The sequence below is a fragment of the Hevea brasiliensis genome, chromosome 11, assembly GCF_030052815.1.
Source record: "Hevea brasiliensis isolate MT/VB/25A 57/8 chromosome 11, ASM3005281v1, whole genome shotgun sequence".
NCBI lineage: Eukaryota > Viridiplantae > Streptophyta > Magnoliopsida > Malpighiales > Euphorbiaceae > Hevea > Hevea brasiliensis.
Window position 1 is genome coordinate 5988933 of NC_079503.1, and position 27985 is coordinate 6016917.

The 27985-nt window shown below is 39.3% G+C and overlaps 1 pseudogene; it reads right to left on the bottom strand.

Annotated features, from left to right (window-relative positions):
• Positions 1-41: 41 nt before the first annotated feature.
• On the bottom strand, positions 42-26290 carry LOC131170546 (replication protein A 70 kDa DNA-binding subunit A-like; annotated as a pseudogene).
• Between the last annotated feature and the right edge of the window lie 1695 nt (positions 26291-27985).

The following is a 27985-nucleotide window of genomic DNA, read 5'->3' on the forward strand; positions in this document are numbered from 1 at the left end:
GGCCCGATACACCTTACGTTTAATCACACCATAGTTTGAAAGGTGCCTACAAATGTATGTCTCTAACAATGTTGATAAAATCACTTAACAATTAAATTTCGAGTCAGGTTTGCTAATGCCTAAATGAATTTTGAAGAACCAAAGCTACTGGATCTAAAATCAGTGTCTTTTGGTTCAGATTACTTAGTATCTAGGATATTATGAAATCAAGTCAAGCAGGTACATACTATCTGAAGAATAATTCACCTTGTCTGCCTTTAACAACAGTTATCTTCACCTTCTGTTCGTCACCGTACATTTCCTCTTTGATCTTTAGCCTGAATATATACTGGTGAAAGAGAGTGCTCCAAATTATATCTGCTAATCTGGCATCATCCTGCAATTCATATTGCAACAAGTACAATTCCTTTGCAGGTTAACCTAATATCTCTTCCCCAGACTCCTGAAATCTGTTACCCAAGACACTGCGGTATGGTCTTGAATTTGAAATTGAAGAAGATACCCATAGTCACATACATCAAATTCTCGATTGCATCTATCACATTGCCATCTTGAGTTTCCTGATCTTGTCACTTTCTGGTTACACTGTCTATCACCAATCATCATTGGGTATGCTGTGCAACAGAATGTATCTGTTCTAACAAAAGTTATCCTTGCACGCACTGTGACCCAATCTGGCCTATCTGGATCTTCCAAGACCTTCACACTTGATCTGAGACACTGTTTTACGCATCTCATTCTTACGTCCTCCTGGCATAGTGTCCCTGGAAATGGACAACGAAGCACCATTCTGCCCTGCTTGATCAAACCAGACCTTCAGGCCATGAGCCTCAAGAATATCTGGATTTATAAAGAGCTGAATAGAAGAAATTGTCCCTGTGGATTTCGCACTGAAGTCACTAACCTTAACTGCTTCAACAGCTAAAAATCGAAAAACCCCAGAATCAACAATCTCTTGCAGCTTTTGACCTTCCTTGTTGCAGAAATCCCCCCAAAGGGTTAGCTCAACACTCCTGCCGGAACTATCCTTCAGATTCAGAATTGTTGTTTGAGTCTCCATACCATTCTTTCTCAAGATAGGAGCAGAAGGGTTAACCGATATCACGATACCAATAACATCGAGTATGGCATTGTTCTCGGCATTCACAATTTCACTAATGAGTTTGAAGGAGAACTGCTGTTGTGGTACAGAACCATCTTCATCGGGACAAAGATCCACAGTTGAAGTTGCCTCCAAAAATATCTCCCTTTCATTCTTCAAATGGTTGAAATTCTTCTGTGCAGGTTTTAAGTTACCCTTTGAAATCAAATAGACTCTACCAACCTCAATGACATCATAAAAGCAGTCAACAACAGCATTGAAGCAGGTCACTTGTATTTCACTTCCATCAGAGTCGAGAAGGTCAAAGGAGAATACCTTCCCATCTCCTCGGGCATTCTTATAGCAACGGAGATCCCCTTTTGCAGTTACCCTAGCGTTAATGGTCCATTGTCCCTGATAAGGATTCAAAGCAGCAATGGGAATGAGGCGTGCTGGTGCCTCATTCTTCATAGTAGCACCTTGATTTTTATAATTTGGAGGTGGTAGGTATGGGGGTTGAACAGTTGGTTGGAAACTCTGATCATTATTATCATGATTTTGGGAACTGAAAGTGGATCAGAAACTTTGCATGTTATTGCCATGATTTTGAGAACTCAAAGAGGGCTGGAAACTATGCACACTAGAACCCTGATTTTGGGCACTCAAAGGAGGCTGGAAACTCTGCATATCTTCCCCGTAATTTTGGGCACTTTTATTGTTATAACCAATCCCTGCTGATTGCATCGATTTGCCATTTGGAAATGCCTTCTGAGCAGCCATATCAGTAAACAATTTTGGATTTCCAATTATTTCACAGTCTGGAATTATAGTTTCCAAGTTCAGCACAACAATAATCCTGTGCAAAGAGGCACAAAAAACAGAACATATCAATCTCAATCATAAAGAAGTGCTAAATACATCTGCTGGGATGTCATGATCCAAATAACGATGAAACAGTGATCATTCCACAACCAAACAAACATTCTTGTTAACTTTTTTTTTTTTTCCCTTTTCTCATCAAAATTCAAAACTAAGCGATGGCCTATTATAATTTAAATAAGTCTTTGTCACCATTCACACAAAACACAAGATTTTGCATCAAGAACAAGGTGAACATAAGTCAAGCAAATCAGATCTACTTAGGACCAAATAGAGATAATCAAGTATCACAAAAAACACTCAATTTCATGTAAAAAGCGCATAAATCCTCAAGTTACAAACTCAACCTCCATGAGTTTTTTCTGGAAAAACAGCTTCCTTCCACCCTATTTTTAATAATTTATAGTTGGACATATGAGCACGTCAATCCACAAATTTTGAGAAAAGATTATGCAATTTCCCTTTTTGCATTAAAAAAAACTCCTAGCAAATAAATTAAAATCCTATGCATTCCAAAAAGCACTTAAAAAACGAAAGGAACTTTAGCTGTCCAAAGATAAAACTAAGACTCAAGAATTAAAAAGGGTGAAAAGGTACCAAAAAATGCTTGATAATAATCCTTTTACGCGTACAATAAAATGTAAGCTAGCTATAAGCCATTCACTAGTGTGTGTGTGTGTGTCTATATATATATATATATATATATATATATATATATATATATATATATATGTTTTAACAGGCATGCAAATCTAAAGAACACACACAATTATACAATATAAGAAAGAGAAGAAGAATAACACAGAATTTACGTGGTTCGACCGTAAGGTCTATGTCCATGAGTAAGATAAGAAAAAAAAATTCTACTATGATGAAAAAAGTAAGATACAATCACTCAAAACCCTCAAACCCTAACCCTAGTGTATTTTCCTAATATCTCGAGACTCTACTGTAAAAGACAGAATATTGCAATATTTATACTGGTCCATACTATCAGATCTCACTTTTTATCTTAATTGGATCACAGCGTAAAACTTTTAGGTCGATTAATAATTCGAATCCATGAATACGTATCCAAAATTCAAGCCACATAAAAATAGCAGTTCTTTCCCTTGGCTTGAATTTCCTCCATTGTCATAAATTCTTCCAAATTCTCCACAACACTCTGTCTTGCCATATGTCATCGCTAGGGCACTACTGAACACTACAAATACCAACCAAGTCTAAGCAATACCTAAATGTGCTTAGTAACTCCCTTAGTCATCATATATGCTGGATTATTATGTGCAGAGACTTTTTACGCAACTACAATCCCCTGAGATACAATATTCCGCATGAAGTGATATCTAACATCAATGTGTTTAATTCGCTCATGGTACATATAATTCTTTATAAGATGTATTGCATTCTGACTGTCACAAAACACTGTTGGCTTGTTCTATGTCAATCCAAGATCACTCACCAAACTTTGTAACCATAAAGCTTCCTTTATCGCATCTGCTAAAGCCATATATTCAGCCTCCGCAGTGGACAAAGCAATTGTACCTTACAAAGTCGCCTTCCAACTGATAGCACTTTCAGAGAGAGTAAACAACTAACCTGTCAGAGATCTTCTCTTGTCTAAGTCTCCTATATGTTAGTAGTATGTCCTAGAGCATATCATTTAGTATGTATTTTATACATGTTTTTATTAATAAAAAGCATTTCCACTTTTCCGTTTACATAATATATTTATGTGTAATAGAAAAGGTCCATTGATATTTTGTTAGAAATTCTATTCTTAAGTTGTTAAGAATATGAGTGACAGTATTTCTAGTACAAAGTATCATAAATAGGTTCACAATCGAGGATACTTCATAATAAGGACATGACTTATCCAGAAAGATTGTATTCATGTTTGTTCTCAAGTTATTTATATGAGATATAAATAGGATGGAATGGTGAGTCTCATGCCATATAACAAACATGATAGACACTTATACATGAAAAGTAGGTTGAACCAGTGACATTTATGACAAGCACATGGAGTCTACTCTTGTCAATGCATTGTCATAAATCATATCAGTGCATATGATCTTTAGACCTGAAATAGCACAATTATCTTGTATATAGGTGGTTTGAGTTTGATACTGCTTTCTTACTTGTACTATGTATGGGTATATGGGCATGTGTTGGCTCCTATTAGTTATATATGAAGGTAGGTGTTGATCAAGATGGAATCTGTTCCTCTAAGTAAATAGGGATAAAATCCTATGTTCATTTAATTGTTCTTGATGTTTCAAGTTCCTAGCCAGGACAGATAGATTTATTCAGAAAGAGTTTCTGATGAGAAAATCTTTTTAATCAAGAACTGGAATTAAAAGAGAACATAGTATTCATAGCAAATGGGGTTTGACATAAACCATGACTCCAGCTTGAGTTGTGATTTTGTAACAGAGAGATTCTAGTGCATAGTAACATATGATTATAGGTTCATTTAAGGTAAACCTTATTACTAATTGGGTAGTCATGGCATGCTATGTTAGGTGTTAACCATAGTCTATGAGGTGCATAAAATGATTTAGAGAAATCATTTATGGTAAGAAAGAGTTCTGATGATATTAAGAGTTGATATCATATCTCATTGCCAATTAGTGATGAGCCTAGTAAGTCACACACATACACAAGTAATCACCTAATTAAATATGATTTAATTAATTAATTAAAGAGTTTAATTGATTAATTAAATAGGTTTGATTTGCAATTAGATTGCAAAGTCCCTAGCATGACTTGAAACCAAGTCTAGATTATCGGATGTACAGTATAAGTTAAATTTATATTTAAAGTATTTAAATATGAATTTAATTAATGAGAAATTAATTAATAAAGATTAATTAATTAATTTATATTTGATATAAATTGATTAGAAGAAGAGAAATAATTATTTTGGATTGAGAACTCAAAATTAAAACACAGGAGCATTTTGGTCATTTCACAGGGTGACATGTGGCACCATGAGATGGTGACACATGGCACTACACATAAGTTTGCCAAATATTTTTTAATCATATAAAATGATTAAAATTAAGATTAAATATCGGTTTGACACTTGGCACAATGTGATTGGGTCAATTAAATCTAGAACCAATCAGAAGGTGACATGTGGCAAGGGTTTAATGTATTAACCTAGCTATATAAGTATTGTTATGAAGAAAAAATATATATAACCAGCAGCTCCTCATCCTTGGTATCGCCACCCAAGAGTCTCCCTTCTCTTCCTCTTCATCTCTCATCTATTCCAAGAGATTAGCAAGCAATCTCTTGAATTAAAAATACTACAAATCGTTTCTAGTGCCCTGTTTACATCTTTAATCTCTTAAAAGGCAAAACTTGATTTTCTAAATAATAGAAAAAGCTTTAGAAGCTGTTCAAGGGCTGCCATAGGTGTTCTTGGTGTGGACAAGCTAGAGGGACAATATTTGGTGTCCTGAAGACGCATCTCAAAGGCGCAAATACACTGCAGTGCATCAAGAGGTTAGTGTGTTTGTTCTTGATTTAATCTAGGGTTCTAAAATTAATCTGATTAATTTTAAAGTCTTAAATGACAAATACAGATCCAAAAACATATTAAAAGAGTTTTAATATGTTGTTTATCATTGAAATCAAATAGATAAAAATAAATCTTGCATGATGCATGTGACCCTAGGTGAAATTTTTAAATTCAATGGTATAAACTTGTGTTTTTCACGCTTCCGCTCCTTCACTATAAAATCTGAATCCACATGGCTAATAACTGAATCACTCATCTTGGCCCTGTTAAATATCATATCAACATATGTAGTACCCTTCAAATACCTTAAAATTCATTTCATTGCCTACTAATGTTCTTTCCCAGGACACGTCATGTATCTACTCACAACACTAACTATATGTGAAATGTTAGGTCGGGTACAAACCATAACATACATGCTACCAATAGCACTTGAATAAGGAACACTGGATACGTGTTCCATCTCCTCATCTTTTTTTGGTGACACGTCTACAGATAACTTGAAATTGGCAATAAACAGAAGTCACAGGCTTATCATTATTCATGTTGAAACGCTTAAGTATTTTCTCAACATAGGCCTGCTATGACAAGAAAAGCTTCCCACACTTTTATTCCTGGTAATTTTCAATCCCAATATATTCTTTACAGCACCCAAATCTTTTATCTCAAACTCATCACTCAACTGTTTTTTCAAAATATTAGTCTATGACATGCTTTTAGCAGCAATAAGCATCTCATTCACATACAATAGCAAATAGACAAAAAAAATCATATGAAAGCTTCATATGATACACACAACTATCATGTGAACTACGAATAAAGTCATTATGAATCATGAATGTATCAAATCTTTTGTACCGCTACTTAGGCGACTATTTCATATCATATAAAGATTTCTTAAGCAAACAAACATGGTTTTCCATACCTAAAATAACAAATTTCTCAGGCTGACTCATATAAATTTACTCCTTTAGCTCACCATGCAAAAATACTATTTTCACATCTAGTTACTCGAGCTCTAGATCATGCAGAGCAACCATAGAAAGTAAGACCCTAATAAAAATGTGCTTCACAATTGGAGAAAATACTTCATTAAAGTCAATCTCCTCCCTCTGAGTAAAGCCTTTTGTTATCAACCATGCCTTATATCGAGGTGCTTCAACTCCTGGAGTGCCTTTCTTTTTCTTGAACACCCATTTATAGCCTACCACTTTCTATCCTTTAGGCAATGTTATAAGCTCCCAAGTCTGATTCTTGCTAAAAGATTCAATTTCTTCACCCATAGCACTAACCTACTGATCTACATCTGAACAAGAAATAGCTTTCATATAATTGATGAGTTCATGTACATCAACTGTCTCAATAACTGACAAGGCAAATGCAACTAGATTTACATATGCATATCTCTGTAAGGGTCCAATCTATCTTCTATCTCTACCAGTTGCAATGCTATATGGTCCTTGTAGCTACTGCTAACATGTATCCTCTTGTTGATCATGATCTTGCTCCTCATCCTCTGAATCACTAGACTGAACCACTAAAGTATCAATGTCAAGCTTTACCTATTCTCTGACACTATGATCTGATTCTGCTATTAACTTCTCCCTCTGACTACTCAATGAAGCACACTTATTAAATGTCACATCCCTACTCATAATTAATGCTAGAGTCTTTGGATCATTACACCATAACCTGTAGTCTTTCACTCTAGATGTATGCCTTAGAAATATGCACTTTCTTGCCCTCGGCTCGAGTTTACTATCCCTCACATAAGCATAAGCAAGACAACCAAATACTCTCAATTGAGAGTAATCAACAAGTGAACCGGACTAGATCTCAAAAGGAGTTCTGCACTCAATAGTTGTAGATGGAGATCTATTAACCAATAAATAGATTTCTAAACTTAAATATGAGAGCATTGTAACACCCCAAAATTTTAAATTTTATGAGCATTTTTGGTATTTTAATTTTATTTAAATTTTAGGAATTTTTTTGAGATTTTTCGGATTTTAAAAATCGGGTTCGATTTTCCGAAAATATAAACTTTGATGATTTTTAAAAATTAATTTAAAGACCACGTGGCAAAACTAAAAATATATTTGGAGTCTATGTATTTTTCTGAGTTTTCTGAAATTTTTTCGGAATTTTTGGACCTCGTTTTCGGTCCCGAGGCAGAGTAAAAATTCAAAATTTTGTATTCTGAATCGAACCGGCCGAATCGAACCGGACCGGATCGGACCGGTCGAATCGGACCGGCCTTTTCCTTCTTCCCTTTTTCTTCCCCGCGCGCGTCGTTCCCTCTCCCTTTTCTCTCTCTTTTCTCTCTCCTCCCCTCCCCTGCCGCCGGCCAGCCGCCTCCCCTGCGTCCCCCCCTCGCCGGCGCCGCCTCCCAGCTGTCCCAGCCGACCGGCCGCCGCCCCAAACGGCCGGAAACGCGCGCGAACGCCCCTCCCCTGCGTGCGCGAAGTTCCGACTTTCCCTGCCAAAATCCGGCCGATCCGGCCACCAATTGGACCGGGTCTTGTGTCTAAAATCATCTACTCGGCGAGAGCTTTCCATAGACACCAAGAACGCCGAAATCCATCGAGCGGTTTGTCCAATTTTTGCTCGGGAAGTTTTTAGCCCATTTTCGACTTTTGGGCTAGATTTCTCGAAAACCGTGAATCCCACGAAAAAACCGAGGCTACCAGCACGCTCCACTCGTCGAGAGCTTCGCAACGACATAAATTTTGAATTTTTCCGACATCGTTTTTCGGTGGGTCCCACAGAACTTCGCAGTGTTTTTCCAAGCATTAAATAAGCTTAGAAAATTCTGAAAAATTTATGTACTAACCCCCGTGTTATGGGCTTCGTGTAGGTATCCTCGATTCACGGAAATTTGATAGTTGACCGGGTCTGCGAAATTAGGCGAACGGACCGTTCTGGAAAAGTCTCGATTGGACCGAGGTTTTGGCTAGCCCCATTGTCGGGCGTCGGCGCGTTCGAAGTCGGAATCGGCAAAGGTAAACCCGAACCTTGTTTTTACGTAATTTTCTAGTGCTTAAATAGGATTAAAAATCCGTAAAATATTCGTGGTAGCTTAGAAAATTATGATTCTTTTTGCAATAGATTAGTAATATTGCTAAGGACCGCGGGGCAAAGTTTTAGAATTTTTAGAGCTGATTTGGGCAGTTTTTGCAAAAATGGTCAATTATAGGGACTAAATTGAAATTTTACATATTGTGATGGATGATTGATTTGATGGGCGGGAGGGCTGTGTGATGTGATTGAGTTGTGGATATATGGATTGTGAGTATAGAAGTGTATTTTGAGCCCTTTTGCAGGTTGGGTAGGTCCTAGGTATAGGGGAGACTCTGCCGGATTTTCGGCACGACTTAGGACGTATTGGTCTTTTTCTTTGTTTGTATTGAGTCATGTCGCAAGGGATTTTGCGGTGGCCTGAACGAACCCTCACCGAAGTGGAAAAGAGTGAGGAGTCGCCACCTTAGTTTTGAGGGAAACTAAAAAAAACCATTTGTGAAAATAAATTGAAACGAAACCACTTCAAGACAGAGATTCTAGGTTCGGGGTCCGTAAACGGGTGGGGAAGGTGTTAGGCATCCCACCTCGTCCCTTAATAAGGGTAAGTAGATTTAATTTTGCATTAGTTAGGAGGGCTTGAATGGACATGTTGATCCTTTTGACTAAAGGAGCATTTGATTTTTCACTAAATTTGGATCGCCCAGATACATAAGTAAATGAGACAACCTTAGTGAATTGACGCCGCATATCATTCTTGGTTGTAGGTTAAAATTAGGTGTGAGAATCGGATAAGAACTCTCCTCCGATCTCTCTTAAATTCTGAGAGGAGATCGGATAAGAATCCTCCTCCGGTCTCTTTTGGGGTATTTAAAATTTAGGATTGAGGATCGGATAAGAACTCTCCTCCGATCTCTTTTAAGTATTCATTAAAATTTTAGCTCAGGGATCGGATAAGAATTTTCCTCCAATTTCTATTTAATGTTTATTAAGATTTTGAAATGAGACCGGATAAGAACTCTTCTCCGATCTCTATTAAGTATTTATTTAAAATTTTGATTTGAGACCGGATAAGAACTCTCATCCGATCTTTATTTAATGTTTATTTAAATTTTGACTTGAGACCGAATAAGAACTCTCCTCCGATCTCCATTAAATACTTATTTAAAATTTCGATTTGAGACCGGATAAGAACTCTCTTCCGATCTCTTTTAAATTAACAGGAACCTGAATGGGATCTTTCCGATTTCCCGAATTTTAATTTCAGCTACATGTCATAAGGCCCTAAAGCTAAGGATTCTGGCGTTCTAAGGTGCCGGGGATAAGGCTTCTTTTAACTAATTGATATTTTGTGACTAAATAAGAGAGGCTGGACTGAATTTTGCTGACTTCCCCTAAGGTCACTTTACCAGTACCTATTAATGTCCGATCTATTCTATTTTGTTTACTTTGGTTTTATTCCACTTTATGGCATCTTGCCGAATTGCCGTTTACGTCAGCCCAATATTGTGGCTATTTTCCTGACGTGTTATTCAGGCTCTCTCTCTTAAAAGAGACCCTTAAGTTGCTGCTACCTACGTTTTACCCAACCACTTACACGTTACTAGGAGATAGAAAACTTGCATTCAGAAATGACGAAGGTTAATGAAATGATGGACTGATCGCTAAAGAAATAAACTCGAGAGTAACATTCTTTAAGGTTCTTTGGCACTAAATAAACTTGGAGAAAATCACATACATAAAAAGAACAAAGAAAATGCGGAAAGTAAACGTAAATACTTAATAAAACGGCGATATGAGCTCTTACCTGTAAGGAGCCAAATCTATTGAAATAACTATGGGGTGACAAATAGTAATAAGACAGCAGACTGATTAGCTTGAGGGCTGATGTTCTTTGTGAACTGAAGGGTGCTTAGCTAAAATGCAATCAGATTAAGATAAAAACTGAGTGAAATGAAATTGAGCTTGAATAATGGGAATGAAGACAGAGATGATAAAGGGCTGAAAGTGAGAGTGTGACCAGATAATGAACAAACTGAAAATGTAGAGTTCCAGTATTCAGAATCCTTTTCAAGAAAACACTTCAGAAAACTAGTTTCTAAAGTCTTTCTAATCAAAACTTCAAAGTAGCAGAGTAACAAACTGAATCAAGTTTCAGAGTTCTTCCGCTATAATAACTATCTTTTTTTTTTTTGCCGTCCCTTGAACAGTTTTTCATGCAGGTATTTATAGGAATCGGGTGCTCCCCATAAAGGGTCAGGATTTATTTTGAGGGAGATGGAGGGTCTGGATTTCGAAGGACATGATCGGATGTTCAGGAATTAAAGAGAATCAAAATGAATGGCTGAGATCACTCTTCAGAATATTTGTCCTTTTCTTCTTTCAATCTGACGGTCCCAAATCTTCTCGTCCGGAACGATCTGAGAGCTAAGAGCGAAAGACGCTGATATTGTCGTCTTCTCTCTTGATCCAAGGGTTCCGGGTTTGTCCTTACCAGTGAGATCAACGGTGGGGATTGGGATGTACAGGACTGACATGACATACCCTGGCACCTGTCAGCATTGCGGGCGATTCTTAGGCGTGCGGTGGAGATCTCGTCTGCCACGCTTTAACTACCTCGGCTCTGATTCTGACGACGGTTATTTGGGATTTGTCTTATTCTTTTTCCCTTCCGATCTTCCCTCTTTCTGATCTCTTTTACATGCTCTTTTCCGATCTTTCATGCTGGTCTCCCATCTTCCGATCTATTATTCCGATCTTTCCCTTTCTCTGGTCCGGTCTGGTCAAAGCATTAATTTCCCCTCGATTCCCGAGGCGTTAAGCCGTTTACGCTCAGCAATAAATGCCCGTTTTCCCCTATATATACCCCTGACGATAGAGACATTTCCTTCATCTGATTTTTTCTCTTCCTTCTTTCTCTTCCAGTTCCAGCTGCTCCGGCGGTCGTTCCGGCCATGATTGTGGTTTTTGATCCCTCTCCAATGGACTTTCTTATTCCTCGACTGAAAATTTACGACCCCGGTGATCGCATAACCTTATCTGATGCTCCGCTGACCCTTGGCGGTTGCTTCCTCAAGTTCATTCGGCTTCTCTCCACATTGAGTGTTAAATGGTTTCCTCCCACATTGGGTGTTCGAAACGGATTAAGCTCCGATCGCGACACCCTTGGGATCGATTATAAACACAGGACTCTTTAGATAGGATGTCCGCCGGTCTAGAGATCGCCCAAATGATGTAATCCTTCAATGTAATCAGATCTCTAGAGATCGCCCAAATGATGTAGTTAGACCTTTATTGTAATCCGATCCCTAGAGATCACCCAAATGATGTAATCCGATCTTTTGGAAATAAAAATCTTGTTTCTCCAATTATTATCTTATTGATTATTTTCCGATCTCTGATATATTTGTCCGATCTGGTTCTTAACAAAACGACTCTTAACTAATCCTTCATTCAACTTATTATGCCGATCTCCATTTAACCGATCTCCTTGGAATGTTCGAATATTTGAGAGAAGTGTCAGAACAGCTGGCGAGTCCCACCAATCGATGTGTTGCCTAGAACCTCGTGAGCATTAAATGCTCGGACTAGTATAAATAGGGGTGGGGGGGGTTAGCCAGTTGTTCTCTCATTCCATTTTCAGTCCCCTGCTCACAACTTCGAAGTTCTCTCGTTTTCTCAAGTTCTTCCGACGCCGATCAGACTCCGGTAAGGGCTTTGATCTTCTTTTTAGTTTAAGTTCTTTATTTCTTTTGAAAATGAGCGGTGCCGAAGGTCAAAGAGCGGCGAGTCCTCCCTCCATTCAGTTCTCGTGGTCGTCTGACGAAGAAGAAGTGGTCGGGCCAAGTGCGCAAACAGAACCTCCTAGGGCCTCTGTTCCAGCTCGGGGGCGGGTCGGACCATCAAGGCACGTACCTTCTTCAGGGAGGGAGAATCTCCCTATGGACGAGCTGCCATCGATCTTACAAGAGTCCGATCTACAATCGTTTAGCCAGGAGTACAATATTCGCCACGATTAAATGCGAACTTATCCGGTGCCACGGCGATCACCGAGCCGATCACTTCTTTGAAGAAAATGACCTGGTTATGGTATACGAGGAACAGTTAAAGGCCGGTCTTCGGTTCCCTCTGGACGACTTCTTCAAGGAGGTCCTAAAACTTCACCGGGTGTGTATTGCTCAAATTCACCCTAACTCGTGGCGGATCTTAGTAGCTTTCCGAGGTCTATGCATAAGGGAATCAGACCTACGACTAAGGTGTTCGCCGAACTGCACAGGCTAACTCGCCAAAAGGACGACGAGCACGGGTTCTTTCAGGCGAAGCCTCATTGCGGGCTCTTCACCGACCTGCCCTCCTCCCTTAAAAATTGGAAGAACCGCTTCTTCATTCTGAGGAGCAAAAATCCGACCTGCTTTGAGGACTTCCCTCGTAGCTGGTGGCACCAGGGGCCCTTGCTTCCGAAGCGCATTAACCTGAACCAGGAGGAAAGCTTAATAGTGATGGATCTGAAAAATCAGGCTGCCACTCAAAAGTATTCATGTTTAGACGCAGTGACTGCCTAGCTTCACCATTGGACCATACAGCTGCTCACCGGCCAAAATCGCGAACTTCCCCTCTCTGACCTCGGCACTGGTATTTTCTAAATCTCAGATCTCAGGACCTTAGCGATCTCACTTACCTCTCCTTTGTGCAGGTATGGCGGGTGATGAGGGTTCTAGGAAGCGGAAGAAGGAAAGAGAGATCTCCCGGAAAGTAAAGGAGATGAAGCGTTCGGAGATGCTTCGAACTCCCGGCCATGAACCAGGGGAGACGCAAGGAGGCCCGTCCCGACCTTCGGGGCCGCCGATCACTGAAGCTGTCCGATCTCCTCCTCAACAAGAAGAGCCGGCTCCACCCCCTCCAGTTGCTCCAAGCACAGAAAGGGGTCCTTCTCAATCTTCTGTGAGATCCTCTTCTCGTGGCGCTCAAACGTTGATGGAGTCCCTGAAGAATAACCGGACTGTTCGGGAGAACCCCGGTTTTGCTAAAGTCTTGGGGTCTTCCATCTGCCTTCGGGAGGATCGGGAAAGGCTATCCCCGGACAGCCTTGACGATATCTTGACTCGAGCCATGAGCCTGAACGTGGAATGCCTGGTGAACCAGACCATAGTTCGGGAAAAGGCTAATCGCCTGGGCAAGGAGGTTGAGAAGAAGAATCAGGAAATGGCTTCCCTCCGATCCCAACTCGCATCCGCTCAGGATTACATATCTCAAGTTGAGGGGCGGGCGAAGTTCTATGAAGACAGAGTGGCCGAACAGAATCATGTTCTGGCTGAAAGGGATCGGGCTCTCAGGGAAGTCGAGGCGCTCCGGGCCAACGAAGCTTCTCAGGTCGCCCAACTTATCGAGGAGCTTAAGGCGAAAGACGAGGAAATGGTGACGGGGATAGCTGGTGCCTATGTGAATGCTCACAAGGACCTCTTGGCCGAACTCCAGAAGCGTTACCCGGAAGAGGACTTCTCTTGGATGGTCGACCTGGCTCCTGAAGGCGAGGAGGAAAGTGAAGAGGAGGCCGAGGGTGAGAGAGAAAATGAGCAAAATGTAGATCAGGCTGGGGGTGATCCCCCAGCCGAATGACTTGTACAAATTTTTAAAATGAAATGAAGTGGAATGCCCTTTTTGTTCGATGAATGGTTATGATCGGAAAATTTCTAAATTATTAAACACTTGATTGTCTGAGCATGTTGAAATAACTGAAGATGATTATTAACCTAAGTGTGAGAGATCGGAAAACACAAAGAGTATGAGATCGGTAGGGAAGAAATGCTGAACGGGACTTGATTAAAATTGGAAATTTGACTTGAACACTTAAGATCGAAATCCTCATTAAACCGGACCAAAAACCTTAACTCTTAAACTTTTGAAAGGGAGATCGGCAATAAAACTGGTAAGAAAAGATCTAGTTCACTTTGTTTATACTACAACGGGTCGGAGAGATCGGTGAGCGATTTAATAGACCGGTAAGGCTCTGACTGATGTGAGGACCTAGCATTGATTTAATTCTCTGTGAGGAGAGATCGGAAATGTGACTGTCTATCAAAGAGAGATCGGAAACGTGCTGTCAAAAGGGGACTTAGTACTGAGGTCAGTTCCAAAGTTTTATTAATTTTGGGGATCGGCCAAAATATGGTGTCGACAAGTCAAATTTATTAAATGATTGTAATAAAATTGTCAGGTGAGCCGGGACAGCCTTCTTCCTCCGCCCAGCCGCCTCAGTGACCACCGTCAAGTCTGTGAGTAGAATATTAATTTTAATTGTAATTTCAATATTATTATATGTTCAAGCATGCCCATGCATCACTTATATGCATATATTTATGTAGTTAAACTCTAGGCACGATTTATGTTGCATTCATAACTGTTGATGTGCCATGGATGTTGTTGTGGTAATTTGGAGTAATGTGCGTGCGTTGGCGTGCGTGTGATGTGGTGTGGACTATGGATAGGACGGGGTAGTCACGGCTTGAGTAATTCGCTGGGACCCGATCCTTCGAGGGGTAGTCACGGCTTGAGTAATTCACTGGGACCCTCGATTTGGTTATTAAGTGGAAGTCCGAGCTTGAGTAATTCGCTGGCACCAGGTTGGATTTAAGAGAGCTGTATAGGGGATCAGCTCCCATATGTTATGATTGATACTACAGGGTGTGTGAGTGCTCCAAATTACCTTTTTGATGCTATGATGTGAATTTATTGCTGATGTTGCACTTCATCCCACAGGTTGCATTAGTTTTAGATAGTTATAGAAATTATGGTTAAAATTGATATTTTACTCTCTGAGTCGAACACTCACTCCTGTTCAAAAATTTTTACAGGCCACAGGAGGATATTTTTTGAGGTTAACCTGCTTTCTCCCTCGCAGGTCAATTATTACTGTTTGTATAAACTTGTTAAATCTTAGAATTTTCGCATGTGTTAGAAATGTTTATTTGATTTGTGTGCAGAACTAAATTATTATTTTGGGACACAGAAACTTAATATGCTATGCATGTTTGATGGATTGGATGAGGGAGCTGAGCTCCCATTTATTTTTATGTTGATGAGTATGTGGAGGGTGAGCTGAGCTCCCCAAATGACTATATATTGTGTTTACAGGTCGGGTGAGTCAAAAACTCCCCGTTGAAAAGTCCATTTTTATGGCCGGACTCTGTCCTTTTGTTTTCTTGAAATTGGGCTCAAATGGGCCTTAGAATTGGGTAAATGAACAGTTAGGCTTACTACGGGCCTCGGGGGCTTTAGGCTGGCCCAGGTCCTAGTGCCGGTCCGGCCCATAGGTTGGGTCGTGACAGATGTGGTATCAGAGCTTAGGCTCCAGATTCTTAGGGAATGTTTGTCTAAAATATCGGGAAGAGTCTAATAGGAGTCACATGCGGAAAAATAGGGTCCACATTCGTCTTGCATTGTCGTCTTTGCTTCTAGTTTCTGCTTCATATATTGTGTATAAATATGAGTCTATAGAGCTGTGTAATGTGCAGTTTTAAATTTTGTGGGCTAATGCTGCTGAATTTCAGGAAAATGCGTAGAAGTAGGAGAGCTGCCACTGCACAAGAGCCAAATGTGCCTGATGAAGTGTCAACACAGGATGAGGCGCCTGCCCCGAGGAGGCGGGGTAGGAGGCCTAGAGCTGCTCAAGTAGAAGAGCAGCTACCACCAGTACAGGATCAGTCTTTTATGGCACAGGGTCCCATGGACCCCATGGCAGCTACTCTAGCTGGTCTGCAGAGAACCATCGATATGATGGCGCAATATATGGTACACCCTCCACAGCAGGAGCTGTCCACCGCACAATGAGGGGAAGCTTATAAACAGATTATTAATTTCAAGAAGTTGGTGCTGGAACTTATGATGTGTCGACGATGCATATCGGTTTTGGATTCTCGCAAACAGGCGAATGTAATTACTGATTGACTGATAGAAGACTGATAGAGTGTATGCAGCATGTCATGGGGCCTATGCCTAGACAATGGATGAATGACTACGTGTTACCTCGGATGGAGGGTTTGACATGGGCTCAGTTTGTGGAACTGTTCATCAATCGGTTTGTGCCAGAAAGTTTCATAGATCAGAAACAGTGGGCCTATGAGGCCCTAAGGCGAATGGCAGTGCAGAGATGAATATGCTCTGCAATTTACGAATTGAGCAGATATGCCCCTATAGCGAGCTACTGAAACTATGAAGGTGAAGAGGTTCCTAAAGGGGCTTGACAGAGGCATGCAAACACGCCATGATGTCCAGTCGATCTTTTGATGTGGTGGTTGATCGAGCAGACATGATTGAGATTAGCTATCTTTGTGGATGACAGCGGCAGAGCAAAGAAAAAAAAAGTAGAGGGTTCTTCAGGTGTTCCCCAAATGGGTACTCCGGCTAGTAGTGGCCCGAGTAATTACAGAGGAAAGGGGAGGAGCAAGAGAAGTGGTTTTAGACACAAACCACGAGGATTTGACCAGTGCGGATCCAGCGGTGGTCACGATGGTACAAAGCTCTGGTGCAGTTCAGATCCTCCTTGGCACCTTGTGCACAAGTGTGGAAGAGGACATTCAGGACCTTGTTTGATGGGATCAGAGTATGCTTCAGTGTGGCCAACCAGTCACTTTGCTAGAGAATGCCCGTGTTCACGAGCCACGGATGGGGTCACAAGGTTCTGTTGCGAATGTTCCTCGACAATTGTATCCGGATGCTTCCAACATGGTAGGCGATTCGATGGCAACAGGCCGAGGACAAGGGGCGTGGATTTGGAGGCGGTCGGAGGTAGAAGTCGATGTCGTGGTTACGCCACTCGGGGTAGGTCAAGCTCGAGTTTTCACCCCGACCCACCGGGATGCTCAAGCTTCAAATGCGGTTGTGAGGTATTCTTACAGTACATTCTTATGAGGCTCGTGTTTTGATAGATCCGGGTGATACGCACTCATTTGTCTCCCCTGTGTTTGCCATGAGGTTGGGTAGAAACCCTACAACCTTAGAATGTCCTTTGTCGGTAGCTACCCCACTTAGTGACAACATAGATGTAGACATGGTTTTTCCGGGTAGCCCAGTAGTAGTGGATGGAAAGATCCTCCCAGCAGACTTGGTTCTTCTACCAGTAATGGATTTCGATGTAATCCTGGGGATGGATTGTTTGGCAACTCATTATGCCACTTTAGACTGCAGGAACAAAAAGGTGCATTTCCACATACTTGGTGTGGAAGAGTTTAGCTTTGATGGTGACAGGAGCGTGGCTCCATATAACTTGGTGTCAGCATTTAGTGCTAGAAAAATGTTGAGGCGTGGATGCCAAGGGTATTTGGCATTGGTGAGAGATACATCTGTAGAAGGTGTCAGCATGGAAAATGTTCCTGTTGTCAGAGAATTCATGGATGTCTTCCCTGAAGAGCTTCCAGGGTTGCCACCAGGAAGGGAAATAGAGTTTTGCATTGATGTTGTGCCGGGTACAAACCCCATATCGATGCCACCTTACAGGATGGCACCAGCAGAATTGAAAGAGCTGAAGGAGCAACTACAGGAGCTTTTGGACAAGGGTTTTATACGTCCGAGCACTTCACCTTGGGGCGCTCCTGTTTTATTTGTGAGAAAGAAGGATTGGTCATTGAGGTTGTGTATCGACTACAGACAGCTGAACAAAGTGACTATGAAGAACAAGTATCCACTTCCTCGGATCGATGATTTGTTTGATCAGCTCCAAGGAGCTAGATTCTTTTCCAAGATAGACCTGCGATCAGGCTACCATCAGTTGAGAATCAGGAATGAGGACGTGTCCAAAGCGACTTTTCAGACAAGATATGGTCATTATGAGTTCTTGGTGATGTCTTTTGGACTCACTAATGCACCAGCAGCCTTCATGGACTTGATGAACAGGGTGTTCAAGCCATTTTTGGACCGTTTTGTCATCGTATTCATAGATGACATTCTGGTATACTCTCGGACCAAGGAAGAACACGTGTGGCACTTGAGGATGGTGTTGCAGATGTTGAGGGAGCACCAGCTATATGCCAATTTTTCAAAATGTGAATTTTGGCTAGAAAGCATCTCATTCTTGGGACACGTGGTTTCTAGTGACGGCATTCAAGTGGATCCCAAGAAAATTGAAGTCATGGAATCGATTGGCTTAGGCCTACAACGATCACCGAGGTGCGAAGTTTTACAGGTTTAGCAAGCTACTATAGGCGTTTTGTACAAGATTTCTCCAGGATAGCGGCTCCCTAACTAAGTTGACCGGGAAGAATGTTCCATTCATTTGGACAGATATTTGTGAGGTGAGTTTCCGAAGCTTAAGGAGTGTCTAACCACGCCCTGTGTTGACACTACTGTGAGTGGTGAAGGATACAGTGTATTGTGACGCCTCGAGTTGGCCTAGGTGTGTCTTGATGCGAGAATGGAAAGGTAGTGGCTTATGCTTCAAGGCATTTGAAGAGGCATGAGCGAGAACTACCCCACCCATGATTTGGAAATGGCGTTTGTAGTCTTTGCACTAAAAATGCGGAGACACTACTGTATGGTGAAGTGTGCGAGATATACACCGACCATAAGAGTTTGAAGTACATCTTCCAACAGAGGACTTGAACTTGAGGCAGAGGAGATGGATGGAGCTTACGAAAGACTATGATTGCACCATCGGTACCACCTTGGAAAGGCCAATGTTGTGGCAGATGCCTTGAGCGAGAAAATCTTACAGCGGTTTGGCGCACATTTAAAGAGAGAAGAGACCATTGATTCGGGAGGTACATGAGTTGATGGATCAAGGTTTAATCCTAGATCTTTCGGATGAGGAGGTATTGTTGGCTCACTTTTGGTGAGGCGGACTTGAGGGCAGAGTTAGAGTTTCCCGGCCACGAGACCAACAATTGATGAAGATCATAGAAAGAGTACAACAAGGTGAAGGTGGTGAATTTGGATTTGCCAATGATGGCGCCCTACTGCAAGGTTCTAGGATATGTGTGCCCGATGTAGACAACCTCAGGAATGAAATCATGCGAGAGGCACACTACACAGCATGCAGTGTCCACCTGAGTTCCACCAAGATGTACCATGATGTGAAGGATAGCTATTGGTGGAATGGCATGAAGAGAGACATAGCGGACTTTGTGTCCAAGTGCTTGACTTGTCGGAAGGTGAAGTTTGAACACGAGACCGTCGGGAAGCTGCAAGAGCTCCCTATCCCGGAATGGAAGTGGGAAATGATCACTATGGATTTTGTGGTAGGTTGCCTCGTACCACGTGAGGATATGATTCGATATGGGTAATTGTAGACCGCTTGACCAAATCGGCTCACTTCTTACACCGTGAAGACTACATATTACGTAGCACGGTATGCCCGCTCTACATTGAGAAATAGTCGATTGTATGGAGTTAAACTTCCATAATATCGGCGAGAGGGCCCGATTCACTTCTCGGTTTTGGAGAAAGTTGCAGAGGCACTTGGCACCTGATTGAACTTGATGCGGCTTTCCACCCTCGACCATGCGAGCGGTCAGAAAGGACAATCCAAACATCGAAGACATGCTTCGCATGAGTGTCTTGGATTTTGGAGGTCAATGGGATGAGCGACTAACTTTGGTGGAGTTGCCTACAACAACGATTATCACTCCGACATAGGGATGGCACCCTATGAGGCATTATATGGAAGAAAGTGTAGGTCTCCTCTGTGTTGGGCGAGAAATGGGGAAGCGAAGGTGCATGATGTAGACCTAGTGCGGTACACTTGAGGTGGTTCCTTTAATCGAGCAGTAACGACTTTCGGATGGCGGAAGAGTTATCACGGACCCAGGCGAAGGGATGTGGAGTTTGCGGCGACTATGTATTTACGAAGGTTTCTCCAATGAAGAGTCATGAGATTTGGAAAGAATGGCAAGTTGGCACCTCTGTATATTGGACCTTTTGAGGTTACGGATAGAGTTGGAGCGATTGCCTCAGGTTGGAGCTACCACCCAACCTTTCTCACGTTCATCCGTGTTTTACATCTCCATGCTCGGAAATACATTCCGATCCTTCTCATGTCTATGATAGGATGTGATAGAGCTAAAGGAGAACTTGACATTTGAGGAGCGACCTATAGCCATAGTGGACTACCAAGTGAGGCAGTGAGATCCAAGCAGATCCCTATGGTTAAGGTTTTGTGGAGAGTCGATCGGTGGAAGAGTGCACTGGAGTCGAGCGGGACATGCGTAGCAAGTACCCTTATCATTCAATGTATAATCATGTGCTTTATTCTTCCTTGTGTAAAATTCGAGGACGAATTTTACGTAAGAGGAAGAATGTAACACCCCAAAATTTTAAATTTTATGAGCATTTTTGGTATTTTAATTTTATTTAAATTTTAGGAATTTTTGAGATTTTTGGATTTTAAAAATCGGGTTCGATTCTAGAAAATATAAACTTTGATGATTTTTAAAAATTAATTTAAAGACCACGTGGCAAAACTAAAAATATATTTGGAGTCTATGTATTTTTCTGAGTTTTCTGGAATTTTTTCGAAATTTTTGGACCTCGTTTTTGGTCCCGAGGCAGAGTAAAAATTCAAAATTTTGTATTCTGAATCAGACCGGCCGAATCGAACCTGATCGGATCGGACCGGTCGAATCGGACCGGCCTTTTCCTTCTTCCCTTTTTCTTCCCCGCACGCGTCGTTCCCTCTCCCTTTTCTCTCTCTTTTCTCTCTCCTCCCCTCCCCTGCTGGCCGGTAGCCTCCCTGCGTCCCCCTCGCGGCGCGCCTCCCGGATGTCGGCCGGCCGGCGCGCGCAAACAGTTGGAAGCGCCGCGAACGCCCCTCCCTACTGCGCGGCGTTTTGGCTTTCCCGGCCAAAATCCGGCCGATCCGGCCACCAATTGGACCGGGTCTTGTGTCTAAAATCATCTACTCGGCGAGAGCTTTCCATAGACACCAAGAACGCCGAAATCCATCGAGCGGTTTGTCCAATTTTTGCTCGGAAAGTTTTTAGCCCATTTCGACTTTTGGGCTAGATTTCTCGAAAATCGTGAATCCCATGAGAAAACCGAGGGTACCAGTACGCTCCACTCGTCGAGAGCTTCGCAGCGACATAAATTTCAAATTTTTTCGACACCGTTTTTCGGTGGGTCCCACGGAACTTCGCAGTGTTTTTCTGACCATTTAATGAGCTTAGAAAATTCTGAAAAATTTATTTACTAACCCCCGTGTTATGGGCTTCGTGTAGGTATCCTCGATTCGCGGAAATTCGGCGATTGGCCGGGTGCGAAATTCGACGAACGGACCCGTTCTGGAAAAGTCTCGGGTGGACCGAGGTTTTGGCTAGCCCCCATTGTCGACGTCGGCGCGTTCGAAGTCGGAATCGGCAAAGGTAAACCCGAACCTCGTTTTTACGTAATTTTCTAGTACTTAAATAGGATTAAAAATCCGTAAAATATTCGTGGTAGCTTAGAAAATTATGATTCTTTTTGCAATAGCTTAGTAATATTGCTAAGGACCGCGGGGCAAAGTTTTAGAATTTTTAGAGCTGATTTGGGCAGTTTTTGCAAAAATGATCAATTATAGGGACTAAATTGAAATTTTACATATTGTGATGGATGATTGATTTGATGGGCCCAGGAGGGGCTGTGTGATGTGATTGAGTTGTGGATATATGGATTGTGAGTATAGAAGTGTATTTTGAGCCCTTTTGCAGGTTGGGTAGGTCCTAGGTATAGGGGAGACTCTGCCGGATTTTCGACAAGACTTAGGACGTATTGGTCTTTTCTTTATTTGTATTGAGTCAAATTTATTAAATGATTGTAATAAAATTGTCAGTGAGCGGATGACCTTCTTCCTCCGCCCACCGCCTCGGTGACCACAAGTCTGTGAGTAGAATATTAATTTTAATTGTAATTTCGATATTATTATATGTTCAAGCATGTCCATGCATCACTTATATGCATATATTTATGTAGTTAAACTCTAGGCACGATTTATGTTGCATTCATAACTGTTGATGTGCCATGGATGTTGTTGTGGTAATTTGGAGCAGTGTGCGTGCGTTGGCGTGCGTGTGATGTGGTGTGGACTATGGATAGGACGGGGTAGTCACGGCTTGAGTAATTCGGTGGAACCCGATCCTTCGAGGGGTAGTCACGGCTTGAGTAATTCGCTGGGACCCTCGATTTGGTTATTAAGTGGAAGTCCGAGCTTGAGTAATTCGGGCACTGGGTTGGATTTAAGAGAGCTGTATAGGGGATCAGCTCCCATATGTTATGATTGATACTACAGGGTGTGTGAGTGCTCCAAATTACCTTTTTGATGCTATGATGTGAATTTATTGCTGATGTTGCACTTCATCCCACAGGTTGCATTAGTTTTAGATAGTTATAGAGATTATGGTTAAAATTGATATTTTACTCTCTGAGTCGAACACTCACTCCTGTTCAAAAATTTTTACAGGCCACAGGAGGATATTTTTTGAGGTTAACCTGCTTTCTCCCTCGCAGGTCAATTATTACTGTTTGTATAAACTTGTTAAATCTTAGAATTTCCGCATGTGTTAGAAATGTTTATTTAATTTGGGTCTGTAAACTAAATTATTATTTTGGGACCTGTAAACTTAATATGCTATGCATGTTTGATGGATTGGATGAGGGAGCTGAGCTCCCATTTATTTTTATGTTGATGAGTATGTGGAGGGTGAGCTGAGCTCCCCAAATGACTATATATTGTGTTTACAGGTCGGGTGAGTCAAAAACTCCCCGTTGGAAAGTCCATTTTTATGGCCGGACTCTGTCCGTTTGTTTTCTTGAAATTGGGCCCAAATGGGCCTTAGAATTGGGTAAATGAACAGTTAGGCTTACTACGGGCCTCGGGGGCTTTAGGCTGGCCCAGGTCCTAGTGCCGGTCCGGCCCATAGGTTGGGTCGTGACAAGCATGCTTCGTGCTTTATCACAAAGCATCTGTTCATGCATTCTGCAATAACATTCTATTGTGGCGTCCTTGTACAAGTGTAGTGTCTTACTATACCTTCATTGTTACAGGATGCATCAAACTCATAATTGCAAAATTCCAACTTGTTATCAGTTCTAAGATGCTTGACCTTCTTTTCTGTCTATTTCTTAATCGTCTTTCATTTTACAAAGGTTGAAAATGGCCCATCTTTTGTTTTCAAGAAATATACTCAAACTATTCGAAAGTAATCATTAATCAAAGTCATGAAGTACCCAACACTGCTCTTGAAACGGATTCTGTTAACACCCAATAGATCTGAGTGGATATAATCCATCATTCCTCTGGTCTTGCGCATTGCCCTTTTGTCAAACTTCACCCTGATTTGTTGCCCAAATACACAGTATTCACAAAAAGTCCACAGATTTTGTTTTTTGTCCTTCCAACAAATCCCGCTTGCTCAACATAGATAAATCTCTTTTACTCATATGACCAAGATGCAGATGTCATAATTGAGTCTGATTTTGATTATTACTTCTAGATGCTACTATAGCTTCCCCTGAAATTGTACTGCCCTAAAGAAAATACAATCTTAAAACCAAATTGCTCTTCATGAGTACCATAGAGCCCTTGCTCTACATGGTATCTGAATCTATGAGGGTCAAGTGTCCTAGGAGAAATCAAGTTTCACTTCAGTTCTAGAACATGCCAACACTCTATAGTTTTAACAACAATCTGATGTTACCAATTCCTTCTACAAGTAATACACGATCATTGCCCGAAAACACCTTACCACTCACCTGTTTGTAAGTGATTAACTAGTTTTTGTGTGGACATATATTATAAATAGCACTAGTATCAAGAATCCAAGAATCCTGTTCATAATCTGAACTCACAGATAAAATTTTCCTAGCACTGTCATCGCCATAAGAATCGCTAAACCCATCAACAACAGTTGCAGAACTTGGTTGCTTTTCCTTTTTTTTTTTTTTAACTTGGGACAGCCTCTCCTGTAGTAATCTTGCTCTCCGCACTCAAAATAGTTAGCCTTTTTTATTCTTGACTTAGATCTAGCCTTAGATTTCTTTTTACTGAAAGAATCATCCCTTGAATGTGTTCTTCCCTTGGTCACCAAACCTTTCCCCTCAAATCTTTCTCTGTTATCTAGAAAATTCTTTTCAACTCCTTCGATTTTAGAGAATTACTAACATCATCTAGTGAAATACTATCTTTCCCATACAACAAAATATCAACAAAAATCTCATAGGATGGTGGCAAAGAAATAATACAATAAAGGTTTGATCCTCACTATCAATATCAATATCAATATTCTTTAGATCCATAATAATTAAATTAAATTTATCCAGATATTTTTTAATGGGCGTACCTTCACTCATTCTCAAATTTTAATGCCTTTTCTTTAGATATAAGCGGTTGGTCAACAATTTGGAAGAGTATAACTTCTCTAATTTCTTTCATCTTGCAGATGCTGAGCTTTCACCAGTAATCTCATGTAGGACATTATCAGTTACTCTCATGAAAATCGTACTCAAGGCTCTCTCTTTTATATTAGCCTTCTTTGCCTCTTTCGTACCCTCTGAAAAGTTATTATTGATTGCCTTTCATAGACCTCGCAGAATCAAGGAAGATTTGATTTTAATCTTCCACAGACTGAAACTTGATCCACTATCAAACTTCTCCACCTTATACTTCGTTGAAAACAATGATATCTATAAACCCTAGATTGCACACACATAGCTCTGACACCACTTTGTTATAACAGGCATGCATATCTAAGGGATATACACAATCACGCAATCACACAATATAAGAAAGAGAAGAAAAATAATATAGAATTTATGTAATTAGACCATAAGATCTACGTCCATAGGCAAGACAAAAGAAAAAATTTCACTATGATGAAAAGAGCAAAATAATCGCTCAGAACTCTTAAATTCTAACCTTAGTGTGTTTCCTGAATATCTCACAACTCTACCGCAAAGAACAGTACCACCACATATCTCACTTTTTATCCCAATCAGTCGTAGTGCAAAACTTTCAGGTCCTATCACAATTTAACATATCTAAAATTCAAGCCACATAAAAATAATAATATATTATCATTTATCAGTCCCTCAAATATAAAACTTTAAGCAATTAATTTAAACACCTAAAATTTGATAAAGCAAAGCCTCCATTCCAAACTTAAATTAGAGACTAAAAACATAGCCAAATTATAAGATTTTGTTTTTCGCTAAAAATATAATGAAAATTTAATCACAAATAATAATTAGAGGTTTTAAGTAAGCTGCTGAACTTAAACTATGTGTGATAACTTCAACACATAGGACTTGCAAACACAAGGCAGTTATAATCGAAATTTAGATTTGAATATAAATTTTAGCTGACTAACAAAATTATATAAAAAAAAAAAAAAATCAGATAAGAGAAAGATTAGGCAAACTGTCTTGCACTTTTAAACTTCACTGCAAATGTAATCGATCAATTGAACAACTTATCCTTTCTTGATTAGGTCATTGAGCTGAGTGGCGAGCATAGTGTGCTGAGTTGAAAAGGAATCCAAGATGAGGAGTTGATACTTCTCCTGCGCTCTGCCTATCTGCTTAATATCCATAACCTGCACCAACGGCTTCAAGTTCACATCGCCACCGTTGATCATCGCTATCACATTCAACGTCAAATTGACACGCATTATCTTGGATCTAGCAAAAAATCCTAACCAAATATATGTAGAAACAAAAATTGGAAAGGGTAACCCGCCAAAAAAAGAAACCCTAGAAATGGAGATGAGGGAGTGAGAGAGGAATTGGAAGAGTAGTTTTCTTTTCTTTTTTGGTGCTTGTTCAATGGAGTCTTTGGACAGTGATGATTAGAGAGATGGGATTAACAGGCTAAGGACTGAAATGAAAATGAGAAGCGATGGCCGTGGTTAAATTTGGAAGGAAAGAATGGGCGTGTTGGAGGAAATCGTATTACCATTTTATTATTTATTTATTTTATGAGCTTAATGATTTTAGGAAACTTTCAATTTATTCTTTAGATTTTATTTTATTTTATATTATATTTTAATCTCTAAATTTTAAAAAAATTAATTATTTAATATTTAAATTTTATTCTCTATTTTAATATGATATAGTATAAAATTTAAAAATTAAATAATTAATTTTTTAAAATTTAAGAATTAAAGTGAAATATAATTTAAAATTTAGAAACTAAATTATTAATTTTCTTTAATAGATGGACTAAAATGTAATATAAAATAAAACACAAAAATCAAATTATAAATTTTTCTAATTTTTATATAAATACATTTTTACTCAGGTAATGTTTAATATAAATGAATTCCACAAAATTTTATGAAATTCATTTATAAATCTAAAATTATAATATTTTATTTAAATGAAAATTTATTTGAAATTTTTAGTAATTAATTTTATGAAATTTATTATAATTAAATTAAATTTTATTAAAATTGATTAAATTTATAAATAAATTTTAAACTTAAAATCATATATATTTCAAGTAATAAAAATATTCTCTTATTATATATCATTTTATTTTATTTTATTTATTCTAAACACAAAATTCATTTCATTTAAAATGAATTTCATATTTAATATAAAATATTTCAAACAAAGAAATTCATTTATAAATGAATTTTATTATAAAATTTACTTACAAATGAAATAAAATTTACCATATAATTGAACCAAATAGGGTATTATTGAGATTACAAAATTGTAAAGAATAATATTATACAATTTGATATTTCATGGTTGAATTAATTAAAAAAACAAAGATTTTAACTTAATATTTGAAAACATAACATTTATAATTAAAATAATTCGAATGAATTTTTTTTTTTCAATGTAATGACATCGTTGCTTGAAGATTTTTTTTTTTTAATGTGAAAGAAAATATTTTCTATTAAATGGTTTTGTGCTTTTTTATGACAAAATTTTGCAATCAAAATAATAAAAAATTTACTCTTTTGTATTAACAAATACATAAATTATTTTAGTTTTAAAAATACGTCAATTATTTTAACTAATTAAAAAAATTATATGTTTTCATAAAACACCAAAAAAAAAAATCTTTCTCCTTTCTTGATTTAAGTCAATTTCTGGTTTTTTTAGTAATAATTTGATTTTTAAATTTAAACTCTGTAATAAATTAATTCTTATTTAAATTAATTGCTAACTCCATTAACTGCTTTTTAATTTGAAATAATTTAATTCCTAAAGTTTTACTTTATCAACAAAATACTATTTCTAAATTTTCTATTTAAGTGATTATTATTTTATATTTATAAAATTTAGATATAGAGACCAATTTATTAATAAAATAAAATTTCAAAAATTAACTTGTTTTAAATTGAAAAATAATATTAACAGCAGAGACTAATTTATTATATAAATTTGAGAACCAAATCATTACTTGAAAATAAATCAGAGACTAATTTATAAATTTTGTTATACCTTAATAACTTAATTATACCATTTTATATGTATATTCAAGCTTCAATGCCTAAAAAAACTTTAACTTG